The 19,116-nt window shown below is 48.3% G+C and overlaps 1 non-coding gene across 1 annotated transcript; it reads right to left on the bottom strand.

The window, feature by feature from the left end:
* Positions 1-18,703: 18,703 nt before the first annotated feature.
* Positions 18,704-18,895, bottom strand: LOC132495530 (U2 spliceosomal RNA). Its single transcript, XR_009533263.1, has one exon. It is a non-coding gene; the product is annotated as a U2 spliceosomal RNA (small nuclear RNA).
* Between the last annotated feature and the right edge of the window lie 221 nt (positions 18,896-19,116).

Here is a 19,116-nt window from a genome sequence, read left to right as displayed (position 1 = left end):
CTGTGTGCTGCCCACAGGCGCGGGGAGAGGCAGGGTGGGCTGCCAGCATCTCCCAGCGGGGCCACCCTGCCTGCCAGCACGCAGACTCCCCCCAGCTGCAGGATGCTCAGGGCTGGTGCTGTGCTGGGAATGGGCAGGCCCAGGTGTAAAGCACCGCTGGCAACGGACTTGCTAATTAATTTGTTAATTAACGAAAGCCCTTCTTCTTCCCACAGAGGGTTCAACACGATTCACAAGAACTCATACAATACAGTAATTACAAAATAGAGACAGAATCATTGCCCGGGGAAAAGGTAAATAAGGGTGCCTAGTGGGCACCGGCAGGCTGGCCCATGGCCCTGGGATCAAGTCCACACGCCCTGCCCCCAGCCTGGCCTCATCTCCTGCCTTAGGTCTGGGCTCCAGAGTGTGTGCCGCCTCCGTGGGGTCCTCCTCATTTGGGATCACGTCACAGGGGGCTGATTCCACCCCAGGAACTCTCTCTGTCTTCCCTGAGCTGGCCGGCTAGCGCTGTCACTCCTCGGGTCTCTGTGTCCCAGGCTGGGCTGGGCTCACTGCCTTTCCCTGCCAGGTCTGTGAAGGGAAGAGTCTGGGTCGCCCACCCGCCCTTGCCCCAGGCTGCCCCAAGCCCAGACAGGTGCCCGAAATGGGAAAGGACTGAGTGAACAGATGTCTGCGCAGAAGTGATGCACTGACCCCCTGGGAGTGGGTCACCGGCTTCCACGCTGGCCCACTCCCTCTTAGCTTTGCCCTGGGTCTCTTTTTATTCTGCTTAACATTCGCTTGCTCTCTATATGTAACTTTGTAGCAACTTCTGTTTCTTTTTCGGAACAAGGCTGAATGTACTTAAAACAGAATAAAAGGAGAAAGAAAGATGGAACAGTAGATCCAAGAAAAGTGAGCAGGCAAATTAGCAGATGATTTAGGACCTGTGTCATTTCTGCAAGCTGAGAGCTGAGTTTGAACGTGGCTCTGAGCTCCCTGGCAGGTGGAGCCTGGGGAGACCTAAAGTGCTTATTTTCAGCATGGTGTGCACCCAGGATTCCCACCAGCCACACATTTCCCAGCATGGAATCCAGGGAAAAAATATGCCCTCGCCTTTGTACGTATCTGGGACGGCGCAGCGGACCCTGGCTTGCTAGGTGGGTGGCCGGGAAGGGAGTGAGAAAGGAGGGGCTTCTTCCCTGGAGCAGCGGAGCTTCTGCGCTGCAGGCTTAGGTGAGACCTCAGGCCGCAGCAGACTTCAGGGCAGCGGATCAGACCAAGCCCGGCTGGTCAGATGGCCAGAGGCCAGGGTGGGGCTTTGGCAGACACCTCTGTCCAGCACACACGGTCACTGGCCTGGTTTGGTCAGCTCCGGCCAGCATCCTCCTCTGAGCGCTCCATCCTTCTAACTATGGTGCATGTGTAACTTGGATAAAAATAAAAACTAATCACTGCACCCAATACTTGCGTCCTGTGTCCTCTGTCTCTTGATCCTTCCCTTCTCTCCGTCCAGCCTCAGTTTATATTCCCCGACTGGAAACCCGATTTCTGGTTTCAAAAGCTGTGGTTTGCTGGAGCGGCAGGAAGCTTTGGTGTGGGCACCCAGGGCTGGATCCCCTCTCCCCGTCTCAGCACCTCGGTGTCTTCGCTCAGACACTCCCGACACCTGCTGGCCCCCATGTCTGTGCTCTGCCGGCAGCCGTGCTCGGGTCAGGCCCCCTCATCCCCAACCCCACATGCCCACTCTCTCCTCGCAGCCCATGTTCCTTGCTCCTCCGTGAGCCCCCTGGGCAGGGCCTCTGCCTGGGACCCTTGTCTCCCTGCCAGCTCCCTACATCCTTCAGGGCTTTGCTCAAACGTCCCCTTCTCAGGAGGCCCCTGCCAAAATGACAGTGACCCTGTCCTTCCTGCATGGCCCACGCAGCGCTGCAGCTGCCTGCCCAGGGCCCGTGTGGTGCTCCCACCTGCCCTCTGCTTCCCGGGAGTGCCAACCCCGCCAGGGCTCACTTAGTCACTAAGTGCAAGCTCGTTGATTTAACCATTTAATTAGTGACTGTAAATCCGGACATTACCTTGCGGGACGGTTGAGTGTAGCCCAGCGCCCAGCAGACAGCTGACGCTGAGTCAAAGGCCGTTCCTTTGCCTGCACGTTCAATACCTTCCAGGCCTGTGGCCAGCCTGGTCCTGGCCCGACCTCAGGCCTCCTGTCCGGCTCTCCCCATAGTCCAGCCCAGCCCAGTCTTTCTTTGCTTGCAGACTTCCACCCTCCAGGTTGAAGATAAAGCTTGGGTGGTTTACCCCTCTGGAATGATTTTATTTTAGAAAAGCCCCAAGTTGCCCGCTTTTCTCCATCACAAGAGCTCCCTGCTTCACTGGTACACAGGTTGTGTTTCTGAAGGACTTCACGGGCCAAGGGAGCAGGCTCACAGACCCAGAGCAGATAACAAACTTCCGAGAGGGTGACAAGCAGGTTGTTAATCACAACTATTATCAACGACTGAACCCTACAATTAAATGAGTTGTGTTGTAAACGAAGGCATCATGTCTCTAGTTTTTTCACTGCCTTTTACCGTGCTGGACGCTCTTGGCATTATTTAGGCTGGCTGTGATGGTGAGTGTCTAAATGTGACTTTGTGTGCGCCTACACACCTGGGGCACATGCAGGGAGCCCTGGGGCGGGCGTGGAGGCCTCCTGGCCTGAACCACACGGCTGGGAACGTCCCGCCCAGACTTCCTGGCTGCTGGGAAAGATGAAGTCCACCCTCCAGGACTTCCTGTAGCCTGGCCTTGCTGCCTCCTCTAGGTGTTGGGGGCCACTGAGATCTGACAGAAAGGCTGTTAAGACATCCACGTGGAGAGTGAGGGGGTCCAAGGAGAACCGCTCACTTGGTTTGGGCCCAGTATCAGAATCCCTGCCGTTCAAGGAGGAACAGACAAACGACGCGGGGATGTCCCGGGACGGATGTGCTAGCAGGAAGCAACCAGGTCTGACTTTGTCAAACCGTGAAGCCATAAATAGCGGAAAGCAGGATAAAGTGTTTCCTAAAATAATGGAAGATAAAGTAAATAATATAAAATAATGATTTAAGATGAGTAACTCCAACAGTTTATTCTATGCTAAAGTGACATTTTATATTAGCTGGGGAGAGTGGATTCATCTACCAGCAAATATATGGAGCCGTCCATCAGGCCCAGGTTTTTTGTCCCCCAGCGTCCACTTGGGCCTGGATCTGCCTGGCCTTGGCCACTCGCCTCACTTCCTGGCTTAGTGGTCGGTCCTCGTGATGGCTCTTGGGCTCTCTGTGGCCACAGTGTGTGGGCCTCCCTGGGGCCAAGAGTGAGCGTCAGCCTCCGAGTCCCATCTCTGCAGCTCCCTGCCCAGATCTGACCCTGTGGACCTACAGGGGCTGCTCTGAGAGACAGGGGATGAAGGCAAGTTAGTGCCCTGGGGAGTGGACTTTGGCCAGTGAGAGGAGCCAGCACGTAACCTCAGGGTCTGCCCCCTCCTGCAGCCGCTCTGCCCTCAGGCTGTGTCCCACTTGGCTGAGCGCCGTCAGGGTTTGTTTTCCCTTCTTCCTGCTTCACTCCTCTTTCCCTCACTCTTACTCTCCGGAAGTGTTGCTACACACGTTTGACCTCAGGCTCTGATTTCTAAGGAGGCTATGCTAAAGTAAGCACATACTATGTCCCAGGCAGTATTTTGGACATTGGGAGACAGTAATGCACAAAACAGAAAAAACATCTCTGTCTTCGTGGAGCTGATGTTCTAGAAGTGATGGTGGGCTGGGGAAGACAGTAAAGAGATAAGGAAGTTGCAGACAGTGTCAGAATATGGTGGGCAGTATGAACAAGCTAGACTGGGGCCCAGGCATGGGAATGCCAAGGGAGGAGGAGGAGGCAGTTTTATACAGGGCATTCCAAAGAGGCCTCAACACCAAGGCTGACATCTGAACACAGGCTTGAAGAAAGCGATGGAGAGGGCCACGTGGGTACAAGGGGAAGAGGGCTCCAGATGGAGGGAACCGAGGTGCAAAGGCCCTGAGGCAGGACGATGCTTGGCATGTCCAAGGCTTAGGAAGGAAGCCAAAGTGGCTGGAGCAGAGGGTGAGTGAGGAGCACAATAGAGGTCCAAGTAGGCCAGACCATGGTGGGTCATGATCTTGTCGGTGTTGGGAGAAGCAGGGAGAGGTGTAGTTGCTGTTGACTGGTGCAGTGAGAGAGGATGGAGGCTTGGACCGGGGTCCAGCAGAGGAGTTGGAGAGCAGACTCTGGATAGACTTTGGAGCCAGTAGGCGTTAGATTTAGACAAGAAAGAGGAGAGAAGGCAAGGATGACCACAGGGTGTTTGGCCTGAGAACTGGAAGGTGGAATTGCCATTAACCAAGCTGATGGGGGGAGTGGACTCTGAGGGGAAAGATGAGGAATTCAGATGTTACGCGCTGAGTTTGAGGTGCACGTGGAAAGGTGGGTGGGTAGTTGGTATAATAGAAGACGGGAGTTTGGGGTGGGGATTTGCATTGGAGATTGTGCACAGTTCTACCTGTATTCTTTTGCATCTTTCTGCTTCATTTGACAAAATGTTTGAGAAAGTCGTATGTATTGTAGTTTGTTTATTTTGCCATATGGCATTCCATGGTATGAACACACCCCAAGTTATTTATCCATTTCACTTTCGATGGTTATATGGATTGTGCCCGATATTTGACTAATATGGATATTTCCACTGTGATCATCCTTTATATGTGTACATGTGCTCACATTTCTTTGAGCTATACACACAGAATTGGGATTTCTAGGTCATAAGCAAGCATATTTTCAATTTTACTAGATAAGGCCAAACTGTTTGTCTTTTTCTTTTCTTTTTTTTTTTTTGGCTGCACCACTCAGGATGCGGGATCTTAGTTCCCTGACCAGGGATGGAACCCTTGCCCCCTGCGTGGGAAGCATGGAGTCTTAACCACTAGACCATCAGGGAGGTCCAGGCCAAACTAGTTTTCAAAGTGTTTGTACCACTTTGCACTTTTCCTAGCAGTGTCTGGTGTCTGAGAGTTCCTGTGGGTCCGTGGGGCTTGCTGATACTTGATACTGTCAGGCCTTTAGTGTTTGCCAATATGGTGGGTGTATAGGGTTATTCCATTATGCCCTTAATTTATGTTTTCCTGTTTTATTTGTGAAGCTTGTATTACTTCTTCAGTACAAGTCATTAAAAGATATTAATGAAAATAAAAACAAAGAGAAACTGACTCTAAAATTCCAAAGGTCAATAAAAACTTGAAGAAAGGGGTGAGAGGGAGTAAAAACATACTTCTTTTCCATCTAACACTAGATTAGTCAGTGGAGCCTGGGTAACTTACTGGGCTTTGTATAACGTGAGTATAAGAAGACCCAGAAGGCCCTTGAAAGTCATACTGAACACTTCCTCTTTGAGCATCTTAGTTCTCTTTCTAAGGGGACGCAGAGGCTAAAGCTATTGATGGGGCAGAATTGGGGGGAGGATGGGTATGGTTTTAAGCAGGGGCTGGTAGTACAATTCCCTTAACTTGCTGCCATATTGCTACATAACCCCCCAAGCCCTTTCTGTAGACAGGTTGCCCAAAACAATGGAATCTGGAAAATTTCCTAACACGCTGGGCATGCCCCAGAATTGGAACATGGAGCAGCCTAAGGATGTCCTATGAGCAGCAGGTCCCAGGCTAGGGTGTCGCCTTCCCTTGAGTGGGCAGGCTGGGCTCTGTGGAGCACACAGGGGCTCCGGCTACTGACTGTGGATGTGCCGCCTCTCTGTTCAGTGACCTTTTCCAGTTGTATTTCTTTGTAAACAACAGCATGCCAGAATAACATCAGGCCTCTTTGCTGACATTAGCTCCCTTCAGCTGCACCCATGAACACAAGGAAAATGTGAAAGAAACACAATAACAGTGAAAAACTGTAGAATAGCTCTAAGGGCTGGATGCATCAATAGGACATGGAGACTCTTAGTGGTGTAATCAGGGCGATGACCCAAAACTTATATACCAGACTCTGTATGTGTGAGAAGCCATGCTCTTCCCCAGTGCTCATGGGACATTTACAAAAATATTTCATTCATTATGCAACAGGCAAGAAAAAAATTTTCAGCAAATTCCTCCTAATAGAAATTGCATAGGTCAGTGCTTTGACCTGGTGCAGTGAAAATGGAGACTAATAACAAGAGTACAAGCAAAAACCTCCATCTATGTGAAATTTAAACAAACATAAAAACACTGCAATCATTTCCTAAATAACTTCTGAATCAAAGACAAATTTGAAACTACAATTGCTGAATACTAAGAAAACGGTAATGTGAAAACTTTATATATCAAGACCTAGGAGATCTGTCAAAGTTATGATGAAGCAAATTCATGACCCTAAATGCTTTCAATGTTAGGCAGAAAGGAGAAATAAATAAAGTAAGCTTTCAATTCAAGTTAACTTGCCATATGGCAAGTTAAAAAGAGAAGAATAGAGTAAACTTAAGGAAATCGGACAAAGGAATTAGTAGTTAAGAACAAAAATTAATGAATTAGAAACCCCAAGCCATAAATAAATAGTAGAACTGGTTCTTTGGAAAACCCCCAACAAAAGAGATAAATCACTAGCTGGTCCTGCTGGCCCTGGTGTGTTTTGCCAGGATACACATGACGGATGGCATTGCAGGCAGGACGGCTTCCTGAAGGCAGACCCAGGGTTAATGTGCAAGTCCACACCCTTCCCAGAAACTCCATTCCTCAAACACTCAGGAAACTCTCTTGGAATGCAAATGAGTGGGGTGTGATCGATTCAAGGATAAACTTGAATTTGGTCTAATTAATTGAAAAAAGTCTGCAAAACTTTAGAAATTGAACTATAATTAGAGAAAAAAACCTTTTTATTGTACATTTAACCTCATGCCCGCAAAGAGAGCGTTGCCTCTTCGTGGTGGGGAGGAAGCAGGAACCTAAAGCACAGGGGCTGGAAAGGAGGGTCAGCACCTCAGATGTGGAGGGGATTGAAATGGAAATTGCTAAATAGAACTCAATAGATAGATGATTTCCCAAAGAAATGTAAATGACCAAAACTTACTCCAAAAGAGAGGGAAAGCCTGAATATAGCAATAACCATGGAAAAAGTAGAAAAGTGATCCATAAAATGGTAGATAAACAACTAGTTACATGTTGTAGAAGATGGCAGAGCGGAAAATTCCAGGAACTGGTCCTTCCACCAAAACAGTTACTGAACTGGCATAAACTGTCAGAATCAACTATTTTGGAACTCTGGAATTTAGTCAAATCCTTGCGGCATCCAGGGCAGTGCTGGATGAAGACAGGGTTTGGTAAATTTTGGTGTTTCTGTAGCAGCTACCATCCTCCATTCTTCAGGCTTGTGCCGAGCAGTTATGGGACAGATGGCCTGTCTTCCTGGTGGGTTTGCTGGTGCCAGGGTGGGCAATAAAGCTTCCCCTCCAAATATAAGATTGTGTGCTTTTTTCTGCCTTGATGGGTAAATGAGGGGCCAGCATAGGTGCTGGTCATTATTTCAACCCCTCTGGCTGAAGCACCTTCCTGAACAGCGTCTGTTGAAAGAATTTAAAGAGACAGAGTGTCTTTTATTTCCTTGTCTTTTTTTTTTTAGTTGGATCCAGGCATTCAAAGAAATCACTGTCAGGTCACTCTCTGACCACAGAGACAACAGAACAGAGACTTCAGTGACTACATAAAACAAGGAATATAGATTTTGCATAAAATAGTTTAGAAAAGTCACCAAACAAATAGATGATTGCAGCCCTCAACAACAAAAACAGCAATCCATGGGGAGGGGGGAGAATCTGATCTCCAGAGTTACTATATTACAGTATTCAAAATGTCCAGTTCTCAACAGGAGAACAAGAAATTGATAGAAACCATCCCCATGAAAGCCCAGGCATTAAACTTACTAGGCAAAGACTTTAACTGTCTTATATATGTTAAAAGAACTGAAGAAAACCATGGACAAGGAACTAAAGGAATCAGAATGGTGTATGAACAAGTAGGGAGTATCAATAAAAAGATAGAAATTATAGAAAGTAACCAAATAGAAATTCTGAAGCTGAAAAGTACAATAGACAAAATAAAAAGTTCACTAGAGAGGTTCCACAGAAGATTTGAGCAGGTGGAAGAAAGTATCAGCGAACTTGAAGGTAGGGCAACTGAAATTAGGACAGAAAGAAAAAGGAATGAAGAAAAATAAACAGAGCCTAAGGAACCAATAAGATATCATAAAATAGACCAATATACATATTATGGGAGTCCCAGAAGGAGGAGGGGGGATAGAGAGAGAGGTGGAGAGGGAGAGGGAGAGGGAGAGGGAAGGGAAGGGAAGGGAAGGGATGGGAAAGGAAGGCAAGAGGAGAGAAGAGGAGAGGAGAGAAGAGAGGAGAGGAGAGGAGAGGAAAGGCAGAAAAAAATATTTGAAGAAATAATGGCTAGAATCTCCTAAAGTACGAGGAAAACCATGAATGTACACATTCATGAATGTACAATAAGAAGAAATTTAAGGAAATCCAAGCAGGAGAAACTCAAAGAGAACCACACTGAGACACATAATCAAACCATCAAAAGTTAAAGACAAAGAAAAGCAGCAAGAGAGACGCAACTTGTCAGGTATAAAAAGTAGTCCATAAGATTAATAGCCAGCTTCTTATCAGGAGCCATGGTGACCAGAAGGCAGTGGAATGATATATTTAAAATGCTGAGAGAGTGACTCCCCTGGTGGTGCAGTGGATAAGTCTCTGTGCTCGCAGTGCAGGGGGCACAGGTTCGATCCCTGGTCAGTCAGGGAACTAGATCCCACATGCATGCCACAACTAAGAGTTTTCATGTCACAACTAAGGAGCCTGCCTGCCACAACTACGACCTGGCACAACTAACTAACTAACTAAATATTAAAAAAAAATGCTGAGAGAGAAAAAAACCTGCTATCCAAGAATTCTGTATCTAGTAAAATATTCTTCAAAAATGAAGGAGAAGTTAAGACATTCTTTGTTTTCAGTTGAAGTATAGTTGATTTACAATGTTATATTAGTTTCAGGTGTACAACACAGGGATTTGACATTTTTATAGATGATTCTTCATTTAAAGTTACTATAAAATATTGGCTATGTTCCCTGTGCTGTACATTATGTCCTTGTATCTTGCTTATTTTATACACTGTAGTTTGTACCTCTTAATCCCCTTCCCATATGTTTCCCTGGCACTACCCCCTCCCTACTGGTAGCAACCAGTTTGTTCTCTATATCTGTGAATTTCTTTCTGTTTTGTCATATTAATTCGCTTTATTTTTCAAATTCCACACATAAGTGAAAACATACAGTATTTGTCTTTCTCTGTCTGATTTACCTCACTAAACATAATACACTTTAAGTCCACCAATGTTTGTGAAAATGGCAAATTTTCATTCTTTTATAGGGCTGAGTAATATTCCATTGTGTGTGTGTGTATACACACCACATCTTCTTTATCCATTTATCTGTTGATGGACACTTAGGTTGTTTCCATATCTTGGCTACTGTAAATAATGCTGTTTTGAACATTGGAGTGCATGTAGTTTTTGAATTAGTGTTTTCATTTTCTTCATATATATACCCAGGAGTGGAATTGCTGGATGATAAAGTAGTTCTATTTTTAGTTTTAAAAAGAACCTCCATACAGTTTTCCATAGTGGCTGCACCAATTTACATTCCCACCAACAGTGTACAAGGGTCCCTTTTTCTCCACATCCAATATTTATTATTTTTTGTCTTTTTTGTGAGAGCCTTTCTGACAGATGTGAGGTGATACCCCATTGTGGTTTTGATTTGATTTGAATTTCCCTGCTGATTCATGTGCCTGCTAGCCACCTGCATGTCTTCTTTGGAAAAATATCTATTCAGGTCTTCTGCCCACTTTTTAACTGTATTATTATTATTATTATTATTATTTTTCGGTACGCGGGCCTCTCACTGTTGTGGCCTCTCCTGTTGCGGAGCACAGGCTCCGGATGCGCAGGCTCAGCAGCCATAGCTCACGGGCCCAGCCGCTCCGCGGCATGTGGGATCCTTCCGGACCAGGGCACGAACCTGTGTCCCCTGCATCAGCAGGTGGACTCTCAACCACTGCGCCACCAGGAAAGCCCTGGATTATTTTTTTGATACAGAGTTATTTGAGCTGTTTATATATATATATATATGTATTTTAAAATATTTATTTATTTATTTATTTAGATTGCATCAGGTCTTAGTTGCAGCACGTGGGATTTTTCATTGCCGTGCACAGGCTCTTCATTGCGACGTTTGGGCTTTTCTCTAGTTGTGGTGCATGGGTTCAGTAGTTGCAGCACGTGGGCTTAGTTGTCCCATAGCATGCAGGATCTTAGTTCCCCCACCAGGGATTGAACCTGAGTCTCCTGCATTGGAAGGCAGATTCTTAACCACTGGACCACCAGGGAAGTCCTTGTTTATATATTTTGGATATTAGCACCTTATCAGATATATCATTTGCAAATATCTTCTCCCATTCTGTAGCTTGTCTTTTTATTTTGTTGATGGTTTCCTTTGCTGTGCAAAATTTTTAAGTTTAATTAGTCCCCCATTTGTTTCTTTTTGATTTTTTCCCTTGCCTGAGGAGACAGGTCCAAAAACTCATTGCTAGGACTGATGTCAAAGAGTGGACTGCCTATGTTTTCTTCTAGGAATTTTACGATGTCTGGTCTTACATTTAGGTCTTTAATCCATTTTGAGTTTATTTTTGTATATGGTGTGAGAAAATATTCTAATTTCATTCTTTTGCATGTAGCTGTCCATTTGTTTCCAGCACCACTTACTGAAAGACTATCTTTTCCCACTGCATATTTTCGCCTCCTTTGTTGTAGATTAATTGACCATATATGCTTGGGTTTATTTCTGGGCTCTTTATTCCATTCCATTGATCTATGTGCTTGTTTTTGTGCCAATACCACATTGTTTTGATTACTGTAGCCTTGGACATTTGATTTTTTTTTTTTTTTGGCCACACCATGTGGCTTGTGGGATCTTAGTTCCCTGACCGGGGATTGAACCCTGGCCCTTGGCAGTGAAAGTGTAGAGTCTTAACCACTGGATCACCAGGGAATTCTTGTGACATTCTTAGACAAACAAAATGTAAGAGAGTTTGTTGCTAGTAGACCTGTCCTACAAGAAATGCTAAGAGAGCACTTCAGGTTGAAATGAAAGGACACTAAATGGTAACTCAAAGTTGTATGAACAAATAAAGATCTCCAGGAAAGTTAGCTATATAGGTAAATGTAAAATTACCATTATTGCATTTCTGGTTTGTAACTCCTCTTTTTGTTTCCTATATGCTTTAAAAGACAACTCCTTAAAACAATAATTACAAATCTATGTTAATGAGCATACAATGTATAAAGATGTAATTTATGACAATAATAACACAAAAGGAAGATGAAGTAGGATTGGATCAGAATTAATGTATGTTATTGAAACTAAGCTGGTATGAACTGAAATTAGATTGTTATAAATTTAGGATGTCAATTGTAATCTCCATGCTAAGCGCTAAGAAAATAAATTTTAAAATATGCAGAAAAGTAAATGAAGAGAGAATCACAAAGGTACACTAGAAAAAAATCAGTCAAACAGAAAAGAAGGTATTATTGGAGAAACTAAGAAAAATATAACATACGACATAGAAAAAAATAACAAAATAGCAGAAGTAAGTTGTTAACTCTTGGTAGTCACTTTAAATGTAAATGGATTAAACCAATCAAATAAAAGATAGAGATTGGCAGGACAGATTAAAAAAATGATCCAACTTTATGCTGCTTACAATAAACTTACTTTAGACCCAAAGACACAAATAGGATGAAAGTGAAAGGAAGGAAAGAGAGAGCTGGAGTGGGTATACTAATATCAGAAAAAAATAGATTTTAAGTAAAAAATTACTACAGTGAGACAAAGAAGAACATGTTTATAAAAATTTCTACTCATCAAGAAGATAGAAAAATTATAAATGTATACACATGAAACAACAGAACCTCAAAATATATAAAGCAAATATTGACAAAATAGAAGAAAGAAATAGATAGTTCTCCAATAATAATAATATGAAACTTCAATACCCTGCTTTCAATGACAGATAAAACATCTAGGACAAAAGAGCAATATAGAAATAGAGGACTTGAACAGTATTATAAACCAACCAGGAGTGGCTGGGGCCACTCCCTCTTCCAGCCTTCCCCCACCAGCCATCCCTCTGAAATGGCCTTGGGGTGTGAGGGCTGGGCTGGAAGGAGGAGGGGCCCTGGCTCTGCAGGGGGCAGCCTGTGAGAGTCTGGTGGGGTCATATGGTCCTCAGGGCCCGAGCTGCAGCCAGTGGGCCAGAGTGGGCCCTTCCCCATTGCCTCTCCTCTCCTACCAGTCTCCTTCTCACCTGCCCGGGCCTCAGGGCACTCTCTTCCTGAGCACACTTGACCTTTGCCTTTGCCAGTTCCTCTGCCTGGAGCCCCCATCCCCACGAAGCTGTGGGTCAGGCTTCGCCCAGCCTCAGGCTCTGCCCACTCCAGTCTTCTCTGAGAAACCGCTCAAGGCAGCTCCATCTGAAGGAACACCCTCCCCAGGGAAGGCATCACGTTAGTCTGCTGACCTTGCTCCCCGTCTGTGGGTCTCAGGGGAACAAAGACCTTACCTGCCCTGTCGCCTGCTGAATCCTCCTGGGGGCTCAGCAGTGCTGCCTGGGGAGAGGCCTGAGGCTGGGCCCCCGGCCCCGCCTCATCTGTCCCATCTTTGATGTGGCTTTAAGAATACCCTTGTCACCCCTACTTCCAGGACCCAGTGTGCACCCCCATCAGGGCCTCCCAGGCCTCCTGTGGACTGGCCTCTGTCCCCTCGACTCCAAGGCTGATGCTCTGGCCACACCCAGAATCCCTAGGACCTCAGCCCCTCTGGCCTGGAGAGTCCACCTTCCCCTGCTCCCTCGACATCAAGGCCAGGCCTAAATGTCTCCTGCACTGGGCGGCCGTTCCACCTGCTCAGCCAGCTTGCCCGTCTCTGGATGCTCATCCACACAGAGCCTTCCAGACGCTGGACTGCTGGTCTCTCTGATTGTCCAGAGGGATCCCTGAGCACACAGGTACCTACCCCAGGGCAGCCAGGCTCAGAGAAGCTGCGGAGTGAGGGCCTTCTCTCAGTGAAGTCGCTCCTGGGGCCTAACAGCTCCTCCCTTTTCCCTTCCCCTCCTCCTTCTCTGGTTTGTCTGTTTGCCTCTCCCGTTTGCACAGAGCCAATCTAGCTTATGAAAAACAAGCTGTCATCTTAGTGTTTTCTATACTTCGTTCCCCGAACAGCTGCTGCGTTTCCAGATGTTCATTATTGCTGTATTAACGGAGGTTGTTAATGATACTCGGGCTGACAGAATACAAATTGATTTTCAAAAGTTATGCTGATTGCTTAGACACGTTTCTTGTGCCAGCTAAGCAAAATGGAAACACACACACACACACACACACACACACACACCCCATGCCATGTGGCACACATGGTCTATGATCTAAGGGGCTGGGGCCACATGTGAACCAAATGTCAAAGACATCACATTGACTGGAGAAGGTGTGGGTAGGGACAGGATTCCAGGGAAGCTTTAACCGGGCTAAACCAAAGGGACACAATACCCAGAAGCAATGCGGCCCTGAGATGCTTTGCTGTTCCTGGCTTCTGCTGGGGGCAGAGAGAGCCTTGTGGGGTGCAGAAAGAGTGTGGATCCCAGAGTAGGACAAGCCTGGTTTGAATCCCAGCATTGCCATTTATTTGGGGTGTGTGACTTTGGGAAAGTCGTTAACCACTGAACATTCTTACCTGCAGAATTCAGACAACAGTATGGGTGCACACCTCCCAGGTGGTTATGGGCATCAAACAAGACAGAGTATGCCAAACTGGGATGGCCCCTTACCAGCCTGGGAGAGATAGGGAGATATGGGTACATGGCAGGAACTTCTGGAGTCTTCACCAGCCTTCATTAGTAGGAAAGGCAGAAACTCCTTGATCTGGCCCAGATCTCTGGAGCTGGTCCTGCTTCCAGACACCCAGGGAGAGAGAGCTGGGGAACCAATCAAGTCAGAGGTACTGTGGCTTCTGCTGCCACCACGTGGTGTCACTGTTGTGCACAAGCCTCGCATAGCTTGGTGGATGCTGGTCCACTGCTACAGTGCGGGCCTTGCTCCGGGACCCACTCAGGCTGCACTGCATACACGTCTGGGCTGCAGGGTTGTGATGCTCTTCTTTTCTCCTCAAGAGGGCCCCAGGGTTCTACACTGGAGATTGCACAACAGAGAAAACTAAAGGTCCTCTTCTAGCTTTTTCTGGAGCAAGCGTTCTTCACTGATGTCATAATTGGAGAGGGACCACTCCTGTGGTTTCCAAGAAAGCAAAAATGGACCGCAAGGTGACTTGTCTCTACTCTTAGATGCAGAAGAAGCTGTTTTGGCTTTAAAATTCCATCTCACCAGCACCTCCTCCCACGTGTAGATCACCAAGCTCAAGTGACTGGTTTGTGCTGATCTATCAGCTGATAGATCACCCTTTCCTCCCCACCCACGTGGGTGGGCAGGTCACAGGCTGCATCAGAGGTCCTGGCAACGTGTCTTGTCATCCAGGATATTTGTCTACTGACTTCCCTGCAGCCCTTACTCCTGGAAGTCTGTGGGGACAGCGGATGGGGGAGACCATATCTGGACGAGATGGCTGTTTCCCGTTCGCCTGGCACCTGCCCTATCAGGCCGAGACGTAAGGGAGTTTCTGTAAGGCTGTGCTTTGGACCACTAAGCAGAGAAGCACCTTGAGGGAACAGGCTTTAAAAGGGCTCTGTTGTGGAGAGGAGACTGGGCTCTTGTTCAGGCCTCACAAGCATACCCGCTGCTCTGGGCCGCTTGCTGGGCAAGAACAGACACCCCAGAGTTTTCTTTGCTCTGTATCCTGCCACATTTATGGGCCCACTACTCAATTCATTCATTCGTTGCTGGAAGTCCATCGTATGTCCAGCCGTGTGATTGGTGCTGTTGGAGATGGACCCCACAGCACACTGACGGCGACGGGTTTGGAGGAGGTTGGGATCCTAGCGGGAGCGCAGGACCTGAAGCGTTGGATGGGAGGAAGGCGAGAGATGTGACTGCAGGAGGCCTGGGAGTGGGACAGGGATCCCTGTATTGGGCATGAAGCCCAGCAGTGTGGCCAGCTGGTTTGGAGCAACAGCTTTCTTGGAGGAGGAGGGAGGGGGGTGGGGGGAGGGATACACCCTCTTCCCGGGTCTCTGCCCACCTTTTGTCTGGCTAACCTTCCAGTCTCAGGTTCAATGACACCTCCTTAGGCAAGTCCCCGCTGCCTGCCAGACCCAGACTAGGTTAGACCCCCTGGTTATAAGGTCTTTTAGCCCCATGAGCTTTCAACCACAATTCGTATTAAATAATGGTTTGCATGATTCTCTGTTTCTCATCTGCTATCTGACAGAGGGGCACCTCCACGGAGTCTTGCCCACCTATCACGCTTACTGAGTATTTGCTCCTGCCTCTGGGTGGAGAACTGGAGGTCTGCCTCTGTCCATCCAAGGAGGTGCTGGCAAGGGATCTGAATTCCCCTCCCAGCGTTGTCACCCGGTGAACCAGTAGGGTGGTTCCCCTTCTGGTCTCAGTTTTCTCTGGGAAAATTATACAAACTACTGAAGCAAACTATCTCTTCCAGCTCCAAGCATCATCTGTGCATCACAGCAGAGCGACGTCTGGGAGAGATTGCAGAGCCCCCCCAGTCTTGGCTTGACTGCCTCTTGCTCTGTTCTCTCCCTTCTGTCTGTTTCCCACCTTCAGTCCCACCAGGACCTGGGGCAGCGCCACGGCTGGAAAGCACCTGTGGCATCATGGGAAGATCGGTCACCTCGAGATACTCGTGTTGATTTTTCCATTGAGCTGACCTCGAGATGTCAGATTGTTCCTGATTTGTGCAGCTCGCTCTGGGCAGCTGAGTTCCTCATTCTGGGGGCAGCGTCTATCTGTGGAGGGCTGTGGCTGGGAGGACCAGTGAAAGGGCAGTCACACTGCCCACAGACATGCTCCCCTGCCTCCAGGCTGTTAAAGGAGATTAATGATGTACTGCAAGAAGGCTGAAAGAGATGTCTTTCTTGATCATGCTCAATACACCTGACAGGTTATTGGGTTTCCTGAAAACAGAGTTGGCGATTTCCATTGACATATACGTTAGAGGGAACCCAAACCACATTTTGCAAATTGTTTTATGTGTCTATGTGGAACGCTCAGCCTCATTGCTGATGACAGGGCTATTCTTTTCCTGTAGCTGTTGTCTTGACAAAGGGCTGCACTGCGGAGATGCCCAAAGGGGAGAAGGGGTGTATCCTCACCATCATCCCGGCCCCACCCAGTCAGGAGACATCAACTCCCTTGAGTGTTTGCCCCCAGGTAGAAGAGCCTTGGGGAGTCCAGCCTGGGGTCTTAACTCTGCGTCTGCAGGATCCTAGACTAGCCTGAGGAGAAGCCGGTCTGGCCCTGGGCAGAGGCTGGCTGAGCATTTAGAAGTGTCTGGTGCCATCTTGGGTGCAGAGTAGACCTTTGTATGAGTTAATTCCACCTTGTCTGGATGCCGGTTGGGGAGGGACCATCACACCCCATCTCACGAAGCTCCCAGACCTCACCAGGTGGAGAGAACACCGTGAAGGGGCAAGGGGCCCAGCAGAAAGGGTGATGTACGTGGAGCAAGTCTTGTTCGCTCCCTGGCCCAGCCCCCCTTTTCCTTCCTGTTCCTCAAGGGGCTGAGCCCAAGCTGAGCTCTGAATGAGCTCTCACGGCACACTCCTGTCCCCAAGACGTCCCCTCTGCCGGGGAAGGAAGGGTACCAGTTGCATGGGGGAAGCGCAAGCACATTTCCAGGCCTGGTTTGGGTGGGCAGCATCCTCACGTTACCAGAGTGTGCTGGGCCTCTCAATCCAAAAAAGGCAAGGGTGGGGTCATGAGGGTACTGGCAGCCTTTCACGTGGTGCAGGCTTCATTCTGAGCTCAGGAGGTATCTCTGAAGCATGAGGACTGACTCCTTTGGGAGGTCTGGACAAGGGGCCAGTACACTGCCCCAGGCTAGGGAAAGCTCCAAATGCCCTTGCTCCAGGGCCCCCCACCAGGGCCCTGCCTGGACTTGTCGATCCTCTCTGACCCTCTCTCCTTGGGGCTGGACCCACTCGACCCCACCCCAGATGACCTGGGACGCTAAGGGACCCCACCCAACCCTTCTCCTGGACTCACCCCAGGGGGTCTTCAGCTCATCCCTGGATGCTGCTGGCCCCTTGGCACACAGAGGGCCTGGTGGCTTCCCAGCTAGGCCTGGCAGAGTCGAGGGCAGGGGCTGCAGAGACCTCTGGGGTCTGCCTGTGTGTGTCTCATTTTCCCGGCCTGCACTGAACTTCCCCACAGCATCCAGAGCCCTGGTCAGCTCCGGGCCCTGTCCCCACGTGTGCTGCTTCTGTTCTTTGTCTGTCTCTCCACTCGGGTGTCTGATGGCAACCCAGCCCCTAGCAGGGTGCCAGGCACTTAGTAGGCACCATTTAAAAAACACATCAGGAAGTGCATCAAAAGAGCAAGGATTCCACCCAGCCACTTGGGAGGGGGATGGGAGGAGGGCAGTGGGGTGTGCCTGGCAAAGCCAGGCAGCCCTAGGACGTCCATGGAAATGGCTGTCATCCTGCAGTGCGGACTTGGCTGATTCTCTAGACAGGACCCCCGCCCCCAGCCCCCAACCCTGCTGGGTTGATTCTCTGCTCTCAGGGATGTGGTGGAGGCCCTGCTCTTGGGGCCGAGGTTCCCAGCCCAGCCCCCTCACTGGGGTCCTCCATGCGCTCTGGGCTGGTGATCGGGCCTGGGCCACATATGGGGACATCAGGGTTCCCCCACTTCTCTGCATTACAGCCCAGACAACTCCATCCTCCACATTGTGCTACCTGGGTTACCACCCCCGGCTTCCCATCCAGGGAGAAGGGAGGAGTTTTGGTATCCATCCACCAAAGGCCTTGTCAAAGTGGGGGGGCGGTGGGAGCATGGGGGGGTTGGCACTGGGCACCCCAGCCTTAGCATGCTTGCCCCTTCCTCCCGTCTGGGTGTTTCTGCTGTGCCTCTTTCTGAATGCCCCCAGTGTGTTCCAGTACGAGTGACCACAAGCATGGACTTTGGTTTGGGTGCAATTCTGAATCCTTCACTCACTAGTTATTGATCTGAGGCAAGTTAGTTAACCTCCCTAAGCATTCATTCTTTTTTAACCTGCAAAATGGGTGTACAAATGGTATTGGACTTTTAGGGTGCCTTGAGGGTTAGGTGAGGTTAGGGCCTCAGCTCAGGCTGGTGAACGCCAGCTGCTGTCCCCACAATACTGCTTGCTGTGGCCCCTTTTCTCTTGGGGAAGCTGGAATGAGGGAAAGGACTGAGTGGCTATTGAATGGGGCTCTGGGAGAGGCTGAAACCTCCTTTACTTTGCTGTGTCCCAGAGCCCCATTTCTGCCATCAAATAATTAAAAGAGTGGTTTGCAAACTGTTGCTGAAACTATTTTTCAAATCGTGCCCTAAGCTTCCATGAAGACCCTGTGGGGGATACCCTGGGGACAAGAGGGTGTAGGGTGGGCTCTTATACCCTTCCCCTTAACGGGGGCTACACTGCTTCTGTAAATGCTATCAGATATTGGGCTCCACATCAGATTTCTTTGAAATACATGACACACTGTTAAAAAAGTGTGAACATGAACATTTGTATAATAAAATGTGGTAAAATGTTTGGACGCCAGTGTATTCAAAAGACTTCATCACAATCACCGTTTTAAACTGATAGGAACAGATACTACACTTGATCTTAGCCAAAAAGCAGAGAAGTGATCATCATCATTTAAAAAATAAAATTATGTAGAAGGCTTCCACAGGCCAGGCGGTCTTCTAAATTCTGGGCACATAAAAGGGCATGAAAACAGGGTCCCTGCCATCAAGGAGAGTAACTAGCAAACTTTCATAAAAATTGCTTTCACTCACACCTGTGTGTTTATCAAAGCCCATGGGGGTTGCAGATGAGGAAACGGGAGCTGAGCTTCCAGAAAGTGTCAA

This window comes from Mesoplodon densirostris, chromosome 8 (assembly GCF_025265405.1).
Source record: "Mesoplodon densirostris isolate mMesDen1 chromosome 8, mMesDen1 primary haplotype, whole genome shotgun sequence".
Lineage (NCBI taxonomy): Eukaryota > Metazoa > Chordata > Mammalia > Artiodactyla > Ziphiidae > Mesoplodon > Mesoplodon densirostris.
The sequence above is the reverse complement of the archived record's forward strand: the minus strand, read 5'-3'. Positions and strand labels throughout refer to the sequence as shown.